At 50.8% G+C, this 10,630-nt stretch overlaps 2 non-coding genes across 2 annotated transcripts; both read right to left on the bottom strand.

Annotated features, from left to right (window-relative positions):
* Positions 1–197: 197 nt before the first annotated feature.
* Positions 198–353, bottom strand: LOC134545592 (5.8S ribosomal RNA). The gene has a single exon (XR_010078654.1). It is a non-coding gene; the product is annotated as a 5.8S ribosomal RNA (ribosomal RNA).
* Positions 354–1,122: 769 nt separating this feature from the next.
* On the bottom strand, positions 1,123–3,111 carry LOC134545593 (small subunit ribosomal RNA). The gene has a single exon (XR_010078655.1). It is a non-coding gene; the product is annotated as a small subunit ribosomal RNA (ribosomal RNA).
* Positions 3,112–10,630: the final 7,519 nt, after the last annotated feature.

Genomic DNA, 10,630 nt, shown 5'->3' with positions numbered 1-10,630 from the left:
TAAAGAGACGCAGACTGGCATCCGCGAACTCTCACAATGAGCGGGAGACACACCGCACCTGCTGGTCAATTTTTGGCGCGGGCGAGACAATCCAGGGATGTCTACAAGCTCTGCCTCAGTAAACCAATGATGGCAGAAGTGTTTCCACACTCAGGAGATTCTTTTGAAAAGAACACTTCTTTGTTTTATAGAGAATTGGACCCTCAGACGGGTGTGGTCCGGGAATGGAATCCCATGGACCGCAATGTGCGTTCAAAATGTCGATGTTCATGTGTCCTGCAGTTCACACGACGACGCGCAGTTTGCAGCGCCCTTCATCGACCCACGAGCCAAGTGATCCACCGTTCAGGGTTGTCAGAATATTTTTTTCTCAGGCCTCGCGGTTTCCCGCAAGGCCTATCACATTGTTATCAAGACATCAATCCAGTAGTGCATTCTTTCACAACTTCATCTTATGGCTGTGACCTGCCCCGTAGAATATAATTCTCAGGGGGCCACGACCGACATGCACTACGCAGTAACCTGCCGCCCACAGGAAATCTGCGAGTTCTCACTACAGAAAAAAAAACCATTGGCAAGCACAGTCTTACAAACAAGGGTTGGCAAAGCTAGCATTTGCTCCCTCGTCGCCTAAGACCATGGTCAAGCCCCGTCACGATCTCCCGCAGACGGTTTGGTTCCTTCAGCAAGGATAATCCTTCTACCAGCTCATCACCAGTGGACTGACAACATTTCTCCGACACTCAGGCTTTCCCTTTATTGTCAATTTTTTGTTCCAGCCAGAAGTGCGTTATTTCACTTTTTTATTTTCTCATGGCTGTGACCTGCCCCGTAGAATATAATTCTCAGGGCGCCACGACCAACATCCATACATATTTTTTTTTGTGCCACCGATGATGCGAAGGCACAAGAAAAGATCCACATTGGACCACCAGGCCACACCCTTGTTCCTCGGTCCCTGGCAACCTAGCAGGGTCGCCTCCACTGCCTTAGAAATCCGCCTCGATTCCAATGTAAGGATTTCCAGGCAATGGAGAGTCGGGACCTATCGGGTCATAGGGCGCAAGGCCAGAGGCCACCTTCCGTTCAAATGTGATCCAGCCTCATTTTCTCCATGGCCGTTAATGATCCTTCCGCAGGTTCACCTACGGAAACCTTGTTACGACTTTTACTTCCTCTAAATGATCAAGTTTGGTCATCTTTCCAGCAACATCAGCGGCTCGCGAAGAGCCGTCGCGCACCGGTCTGAAGACCTCACTAAATCATTCAATCGGTAGTAGCGACGGGCGGTGTGTACAAAGGGCAGGGACGTAATCAACGCGAGCTTATGACTCGCGCTTACTGGGAATTCCTCGTTCATGGGGTACAATTGCAAGCCCCAATCCCTAGCACGAAGGAGGTTCAACGGGTTACCCGGCCCTTTCGGGCTAGGAGGACACGCTGATTCCTTCAGTGTAGCGCGCGTGCGGCCCAGAACATCTAAGGGCATCACAGACCTGTTATTGCTCAATCTCGTGCGGCTAGAAGCCGCCTGTCCCTCTAAGAAGATCATTTGTCGCCGGTAGCACGAAGGGATACCGGAAGCGACTAGTTAGCAGGCCAGAGTCTCGTTCGTTATCGGAATTAACCAGACAAATCGCTCCACCAACTAAGAACGGCCATGCACCACCACCCACCGAATCAAGAAAGAGCTCTCAATCTGTCAATCCTTCCGGTGTCCGGGCCTGGTGAGGTTTCCCGTGTTGAGTCAAATTAAGCCGCAGGCTCCACTCCTGGTGGTGCCCTTCCGTCAATTCCTTTAAGTTTCAGCTTTGCAACCATACTTCCCCCGGAACCCAAAAGCTTTGGTTTCCCGGAAGCTGCCCGCCGAGTCATCGGAGGAACTTCGGCGGATCGCTAGCTGGCATCGTTTATGGTTAGAACTAGGGCGGTATCTGATCGCCTTCGAACCTCTAACTTTCGTTCTTGATTAATGAAAACACACATGGCAAATGCTTTCGCTTAGGTTCGTCTTGCGACGATCCAAGAATTTCACCTCTAACGTCGCAATACGAATGCCCCCGTTTGTCCCTGTTAATCATTACCTCGGGTTCCGAAAACCAACAAAATAGAACCGAGGTCCTATTCCATTATTCCATGCACACAATATTCAGGCGAAACACTGCCTGCTTTGAGCACTCTAATTTGTTCAAAGTAAACGTGCCGGCCCACCTCGACACTCGGTGAAGAGCACCGCGGTAGGATTGCATCGGACCGCCGACGCGCGGGGCCCAAGCATGCACCCCGGGACGAAACACCCGCATCCAACCCGGCCTCCGCGAAGAGGTTACGAGAGGAGGGGCGAACGCCCGAGGGAAGGGGCTTGCCGCGGCCGACCGCATCCACCGGCAGGACGTCCGCACGGGCATGCCAGTTAGACACCGACGAACGGTGAACCGACAGCGTGGGACACAAGTCCAACTACGAGCTTTTTAACCGCAACAACTTTAATATACGCTATTGGAGCTGGAATTACCGCGGCTGCTGGCACCAGACTTGCCCTCCAATGGATACTCGTTAAAGGGTTTAAAGTGTTCTCATTCCGATTACGGGGCCTCGGATGAGTCCCGTATTGTTATTTTTCGTCACTACCTCCCCGTGCCGGGAGTGGGTAATTTGCGCGCCTGCTGCCTTCCTTGGATGTGGTAGCCGTTTCTCAGGCTCCCTCTCCGGAATCGAACCCTGATTCCCCGTTACCCGTTACAACCATGGTAGGCGCAGAACCTACCATCGACAGTTGATAAGGCAGACATTTGAAAGATGCGTCGCCGGTACGGAGACCGTGCGATCAGCACAAAGTTATCCAGAGTCACCAAAGCAAACGGACGCAGACGAGCCACGCCGATTGGTTTTGATCTAATAAAAGCATCCCTCCCATTTCTGGTCGGGACTCAGTTCAGCATGTATTAGCTCTAGAATTACCACAGTTATCCAAGTCATGTGGTACGATCTAAGGAACCATAACTGATTTAATGAGCCATTCGCGGTTTCACCTTATTTTGGCTTGCACTTAGACATGCATGGCTTAATCTTTGAGACAAGCATATGACTACTGGCAGGATCAACCAGGGAGCTGCTAGCAGCTTTTTTTTTCGTTCGGAGGAACCTCCCGGGTCCGCAGAGCACCGGGTCCGAATCTTATGATGTACATTTTTTTTTCCTTCTGTATCAACAAGTACGGGGGCGACTTCCCAATATCGACACCCGCTTTGCAATTGCAAAGTCTTTCCTTCCATCTCTAATTAATTTTCCTAGGGAGTAGGCGAGGCCAAACTTCCAAGGCTTTCACTGGCGAATATATCGCGCTCTTAGAAACTCGCATGGTACTTGGCGAGTGGATTTCAAATTATATGATCGGTGCCCACATTCGGGCGCGGCCCACTGCGGGAGCAGACCGTTGGCCCGTGGGCTCGCTGTGAACTAATTTGCCCACTGGTCCGAAAAGTATTCATTTCTAAACACCTTTGGCCAGGGCTGAAGACCGCGACTAACCCCTTTGAAACTTGTCTCTCAGGGAGCTGCGATCCATCAAACATTTCATTGTTAACAGAGGGGAACCATTACTTGGTTAAGACGATAGGACACGCGTTCCCCACCATTTCGCATCCAATCGAATTGCCGCACAAGAGCTCGTTACCTGAGAAAGGTATAGCATTGGCTCGCAGCTAGTGTATTGCAGTTCAGACAGATAGGCCACTTTAGATAGTTCTTAGTGTTCACAGTTATCACCAAGACTAGACCCATATGGATTTAATTCTTCAAGGAGCAGCGGTCCACCAATAAGAGAGATGAAGACATGTTTTCGGATGGCCACAACGCCCCCTCGCCACCCAAATGTGCATGTTTTAAGTGTACATTGGGAGTCGACGGAACATCGGGAGTCCGCTTGCTTTCTCCGGATCAGCTGCCACCCCCCTGATCTACCAGATAGACAAGAACATGTCTTCTCCACCAATCTCATCCACCGAAGCTCCGATCATGGCTTCTTCTACCTTTATACTGATATACCCCCACGGAGCAACATGCGGGCAAGGGAACTCTTGCTAACCTTCAGTAAAGCAGGTATCTCTTATAGATGGTGACTGCACCTTGGCCAGGATTGAAGACCGCGACTAACCCCTTTGAAACTTGTCTCTCAGGGAGCTGCGATCCATCAAACATTTCATTGTTAACAGAGGGGAACCATTACTTGGTTAAGACGATAGGACACGCGTTCCCCACCATTTCGCATCCAATCGAATTGCCGCACAAGAGCTCGTTACCTAAGAAAGGTATAGCATTGGCTCGCAGCTAGTGTATTGCAGTTCAGACAGATAGGCCACTTTAGATAGTTCTTAGTGTTCACAGTTATCACCAAGACTAGACCCATATGGAATTAATTCTTCAAGGAGCAGCGGTCCACCAATAAGAGAGATGAAGACATGTTTTCGGATGGCCACAACGCCCCCTCGCCACCCAAATGTGCATGTTTCAAGTGTACATTGGGAGTCGACGGAACATCGGGAGTCCGCTTGCTTTCTCCGGATCAGCTGCCACCCCCCTGATCTACCAGATAGACAAGAACATGTCTTCTCCGCCAATCTCATCCACCGAAGCTCCGATCATGGCTTCTTCTACCTTTATACTGATATACCCCCACGGAGCAACATGCGGGCAAGGGAACTCTTGCTACCCTTCAGTAAAGCAGGTATCTCTTATAGATGGTGACTGCACCTTGGCCAGGATTGAAGACCGCGACTAACCCCTTTGAAACTTGTCTCTCAGGGAGCTGCGATCCATCAAACATTTCATTGTTAACAGAGGGGAACCATTACTTGGTTAAGACGACCGGACACGCGTTCCCCACCATTTCGCATCCAATCGAATCGCCGCACAAGAGCTCGTTACCTGAGAAAGGTATAGCATTGGCTCGCAGCTTGTGTATTGCAGTTCAGACAGATAGGCCACTTTAGATAGTTCTTCGTGTTCACAGTTAAGACCACGGCTAGACCCATATGGAATTAATTCTTCAAGGAGCAGCGGTACACCAAGCATTTCATTGTGTACTAGAAAGCACCTCTACCATGTAACAAACATACGACCACCAAATTTCTGCTTACTTCCCCCAGCGGATAGTATTTGCTAGTATCATCCACAAAGTAAATCAATTTTTTCAATGTACCGCTTCTTGGGGGAACTGGGCATGAATCAATCAAGCATTTTGAGGTAGCATGTCCGCTTCACCGCGAGGTGCTCTGAATACCATTATACATTCTTTTTCATCATCCACTTTCAGACCACTACAAGACCCATACTGAATTAATTCCTCAAGGAGCTGCAGTCCACAAAACATTTTACTGTGTACTAGAGGGCACCTCCACCATGTAACAGAAAACATACAACCTTCTTAATTTAATTCTGCATTGTTTCCCAGACGATTTGTTAGCCATACAACAGTACCATCCACAGTAATTCACCTCTTTGAAATCCAATGCATTGTAGAGAAACTGAGGTGGTAGCATTCAAACCGTTCTGTAATGTTAATTCTGCTTCATAGAAAGGTGCTACAGGTTCCACAATAATTAATTGGATATTTTTGCAATATATATAGGGCGAGAAAACTCGGGGGGACTCCCTTTTCATTTATGTACATATTCTTTCCATATTGCAAATAATTCCAATTTTTCCCGATTGCATGTCCCCCTAATATACCCAAAATGGGCCTATCGATGGGTTCACAAAGGTACCCAAAATATGAGATTTTGACTGAAAGAGGCTGGCTAACTTCCGGGAACATGATCATAGGAAATAGGTCAAAATCCCGAATCGCAGTTGTTTACGAACAACCACGAACGGAGACTTAAAATAACCTATAAGGCTGGAATTCATGGGGCCTGTATAACAGGCATTTACACAGACTCTCGGGAGGGAGGGCTCTGTGGCCGGGAGAATTTTCTGGCTCCCCGCCCGAAACTTTTCAGAGTCCCTAATGCCTGCTTGAATGTGAATAAGCAGAGCCCGGTAGCTGATATTTTGCCGGGGTGTGGAGGCCCCGGTCGCCGCCAAATTCCTCTGGTCACAGCTTGTGTTAATACACATGTTAATTTTACATGCAAACCACCAATGACAATTTTCCTCGGCCGCGGAGGCCTCGGTCGCCGCCAGAATTTTCTGGTTCCCGCTCAATATATTGCAGAGTCCTGCAGGCCTGCTTCTGTAGGAATATGCAGAGCCCGGTAGCTGATATTTTGCCGGGGTGAGGAGGCCTCGGTCGCCGCCAAATTCCTCTCATCCCAGCTTGTGTTAATACACATGTTAATTTTACATGCAAAACCACCAATTACCATTTCCTCGGCCGCGGAGGCCTCGGTCGCCGGGAGATTTTCCTGGCTCCCCGCTCAATATACTGCACAGTCCCGCAGGCCTGTCTCCAGTGGAATACACACAGTCCGAGAGCCGAAAATTTGCCGGGGTGTGGAGGCCTCGGTCGCCAACAGATTGCCATAGGCTCTGGCTGCAATATTTACCGTGTATTTTTTCCCTCCAGAGACACCACTACACCCTATATAACCCAAAATGGGCCTTGACGCGTGTACACGCGGAGCCCGAGCGCCGAGAGTTCTCCCGGCCGCGGAGGCCTCGGTCGCCGGGAGAATTTCAACGGCCCCTGCTCGAAATTTTTCTAAGTCCAGAATGCCTGCTTCTCCCAGCCTGTGTTAATACACATGTTAATTTAACATGTAAAATCACCAAGGACCATTTCCTCGGCCGCGGAGGCCTCGGTCACCGCCAGAATTTTCTGGCTGCCCGCTCCCCATGGGTAGACGCGCTGCCCAAGCGCCGAGAGTTCTCCCGGCCGCGGAGGCCTCGGTCGCCGGGAGAATTTCTCCGGCCCCTGCTCGAAATTTTTCAAAGTCCAGAATGCCTGCTTCTCCCAGCATGTGTTAATACACATGTTAATTTAACATGTAATATTACCAATGACCTTTTCCTCGGCCGCGGAGGCCTCGGTCGCCGCCAGAATTTTCTGGCTGCCCGCTCCCCATGGGTAGACGCGGAGCCCGAGCGCCGAGAGTTCTCCCGGCCGCGGAGGCCTCGGTCGCCGGGAGAATTTCTCCGGCCCCTGCTCGAAATTTTTCAAAGTCCAGAATGCCTAGTTCTCCCAGCCTGTGTTAATACACATGTTAATTTAACATGTAAAATTACCAAGGATTATTATCCCGGCCGCAGAGGCCTCGGTCGCCGCCAGAAATTTCTGGCTCCCCGCTCAATGTATTGCAGAGTCCCGCAGGCTTGCTTCTCCAAGCCTGTGTTAATACACATGTTAATTTAACATGTAAAATTACAGAGGATTATTTCCCCGGCCGCGGAGGCCTCGGTCGCCGCCAGAATTTTCTGGCTGCCCGCTCAATGTATTGCAGAGTCCCGCAGGCTTGCTTCTCCAAGCCTGTGTTAATACACATGTTAATTTAACATGCAAAATCACCAATGACAAATTCCTCGGCCGCGGAGGCCTCGATCGCCGGGAAAATGTTCTGGCTCCCTGCTCGAATTTTTTTTCTAAGTCCCGATTCGCTATTACAGGCTGGCGCACGGAGTCCGAGGGGCGTAAATATGCCGGGTAGTGGTGCCTTCCGTCGCCGAGACATTTTACAATTGCCTGGGAGCAGTATTTAACATGTTAATTTTTTCCCCTCGTGACACCACTACCCCCTATATAACGCAAAATGGGCCTTGCCAAGGGGGCGCGCAACGCCCGAGCGCGGGCGTTTTTCCCGGCCGCCGAGACCTCCATCGCCGGGAGAATGTCTTCAGCTATTTGCTAGATTTCCCGATTCGCCCCGCACGACAAACAACCACGAACGAGGTGGTTTTCGAGAGTTCTCCCGGCCGCGGAGGCCTCGGTCGCAGGGAGAATTTCCCTGGCCCCTGCTCGAAATTTTTCTAAGTCCAGAATGCCTGCATCTCCCAGCCTGTGTTAAAACACATGTTAATTTAACATGTAAAATTACCAATGACCATTTCCTCGGCCGCAGAGGCCTCGGTCGCAGCCAGAATTTTCTGGCTCCCTGCTCAATATATTGCAGAGTCCCGCATGCTTGCTTCTCCAAGCCTGTGTTAATACACATGTTAATTTAACATGTAAAATTACCGAGGATTATTTCCCCGGCCGCGGAGGCCTCGGTCGCCGCCAGAAATTTCTGGCTCCCCGCTCAATATATTGCAGCGACCCGCAGGCTTGCTTCTCCCAGCCTGTGTTAATACACATGTTAATTTAACATGTAAAATCACCAAGGACCATTTCCTCGGCCGCGGAGGCCTCGGTCGCCGCCAGAATTTTCTGGCTGCCCGCTCCCCATGTGTAGACGCGGAGCCCGAGCGCCGAGAGTTCTCCCGGCCGCGGAGGCCTCGTAGCCGGGAGAATTTCTCGGGCCCCTGCTCGAAATTTTTCTAAGTCCAGAATGCCTGCTTCTCCCAGCCTGTGTTAATACACATGTTAATTTAACATGTAATTTTACCAATGACCTTTTCCTCGGCCGCGGAGGCCTCGGTCGCCGCCAGAATTTTCTGGCTCCCGGCTCAATATATTACAGAGTCCCGCAGGCCTGTCTCCAGTGGAATACACACAGTCCGAGAGCCGAAAATTTGCCGGGGTGTGGAGGCCTCGGTCGCCAACAGATTGCCATAGGCTCTGGCTGCAATATTTACCGTGTATTTTTTCCCTCCAGAGACACCACTACCCCCTATAAAACCCAAAATAGGCCTTGCGGTGGGTACACGCAGAGCCCGAGCGCCGAAGTTCTCCCGGCCGCGGAGGCCTCGGTCGCCGGGAGAATTTCTCCGGCCCCTGCTCGAAATTTTTCAAAGTCCAGAATGCCTGCTTCTCCCAGCCTGTGTTAATACACATGTTAATTTAACATGTTAAATTATCGAGGATTATTTCCCCGGCCGTGGAGGCCTCGGTCGCCGCCAGAATTTTCTGGCTCCCCGCTCAATATATTGCAGAGTCCCGCAGGCTTGCTTCTCCCAGCCTGTGTTAATACACATGTTAATTTAACATGTAAAATCACCGAGGACCATTTCCTCGGCCGCGGAGGCCTCGGTCGCCGCCAGAATTTTCTGGCTCACCTCTCAATGTATTGCAGAGTCCCGCAGGCTTGGTTCTCCAAGCCTGTGTTAATACACATGTTAATTTAACATGTAAAATTACCGAGGATTATTTCCCCGGCCGCGGAGGCCTCGGTCGCCGCCAGAATTTTCTGGCTCCCCGCTCAATGTATTGCAGAGTCCCGCAGGCTTGGTTCTCCAAGCCTGTGTTAATACACATGTTAATTTAACATGTAAAATTACCGAGGATTATTTCCCCGGCCACGGAGGCCTCGGTCGCCGACAGAATTGTCTGGCTCCCTGCTCGAATTTTTTCTAAGTCCCGATTCGCTATTACAGGCTGGCGCACGGAGTCAGAGGGGCGGGAATTCGCCGGGTAGTGGTGCCTTCCGTCGCCGAGACATTTTTCTATTGCCTGGAAGCTGTATTTAACATGTTAATTTTTTCCCCCTCGGGACACCACTACCCCCTATATAACCCAACATGGGCCTTGCCGCGGGTACACGCGGAGCCCGAGCGCCGAGTGTTCTCCCGGCCGCGGAGGCCTCGGTCGCCGGGAGAATTTCTCCGGCCCCTGCTCGAAATTTTTCAAAGTCCAGAATGCCTGCTTCTCCCAGCCTGTGTTAATACACATGTTAATTTAACATGTTAAATTACCGAGGATTATTTCCCCGGCCGTGGAGGCCTCGGTCGCCGCCAGAATTTTCTGGCTCCCCGCTCAATATATTGCAGAGTCCCGCAGGCTTGCTTTTCCCAGCCTGTGTTAATACACATGTTAATTTAACATGTAAAATTACCAATGACCATTTCCTCGGCCGCAGAGGCCTCGGTCGCCGCCAGAATTTTCTGGCTCCCCGCTCAATGTATTGCAGAGTCCCGCAGGCATGCTTCTCCAAGCCTGTGTTAATACACATGTTAATTTAACATGTTAAATTACCGAGGATTATTTCCCCGGCCGTGGAGGCCTCGGTCGCCGCCAGAATTTTCTGGCTCCCCGCTCAATATATTGCAGAGTCCCGCAGGCTTGCTTTTCCCAGCCTGTGTTAATACACATGTTAATTTAACATGTAAAATCACCAAGGACCATTTCCTCGGCCGCGGAGGCCTCGGTCGCCGCCAGAATTTTCTGGCTTCCCGCTCCCCATGGGTAGACGCGGAGCCCGAGCGCCGAGAGTTCTCCCGGCCGCGGAGGCCTCGGTCGCCGGGAGAATTTCTCCGGCCCCTGCTCGAAATTTTTCAAAGTCTAGAATGCCTAGTTCTCCCAGCCTGTGTTAATACACATGTTAATTTAACATGTAAAATTACCAAGGATTATTATCCCGGCCGCAGAGGCCTCGGTCGCCGCCAGAAATTTCTGGCTCCCCGCTCAATGTATTGCAGCGTCCCGCAGGCTTGCTTCTCCAAGCCTGTGTTAATACACATGTTAATTTAACATGTAAAATTACAGAGGATTATTTCCCCGGCCGCGGAGGCCTCGGTCGCCGCCAGAATTTTCTGGCTGCCC

Source organism: Bacillus rossius, unplaced genomic scaffold (genome assembly GCF_032445375.1).
Source record: "Bacillus rossius redtenbacheri isolate Brsri unplaced genomic scaffold, Brsri_v3 Brsri_v3_scf806, whole genome shotgun sequence".
Taxonomy (NCBI): Eukaryota; Metazoa; Arthropoda; class Insecta; order Phasmatodea; family Bacillidae; genus Bacillus; species Bacillus rossius.
This window is presented reverse-complemented; position numbering and strand designations above follow the sequence as displayed.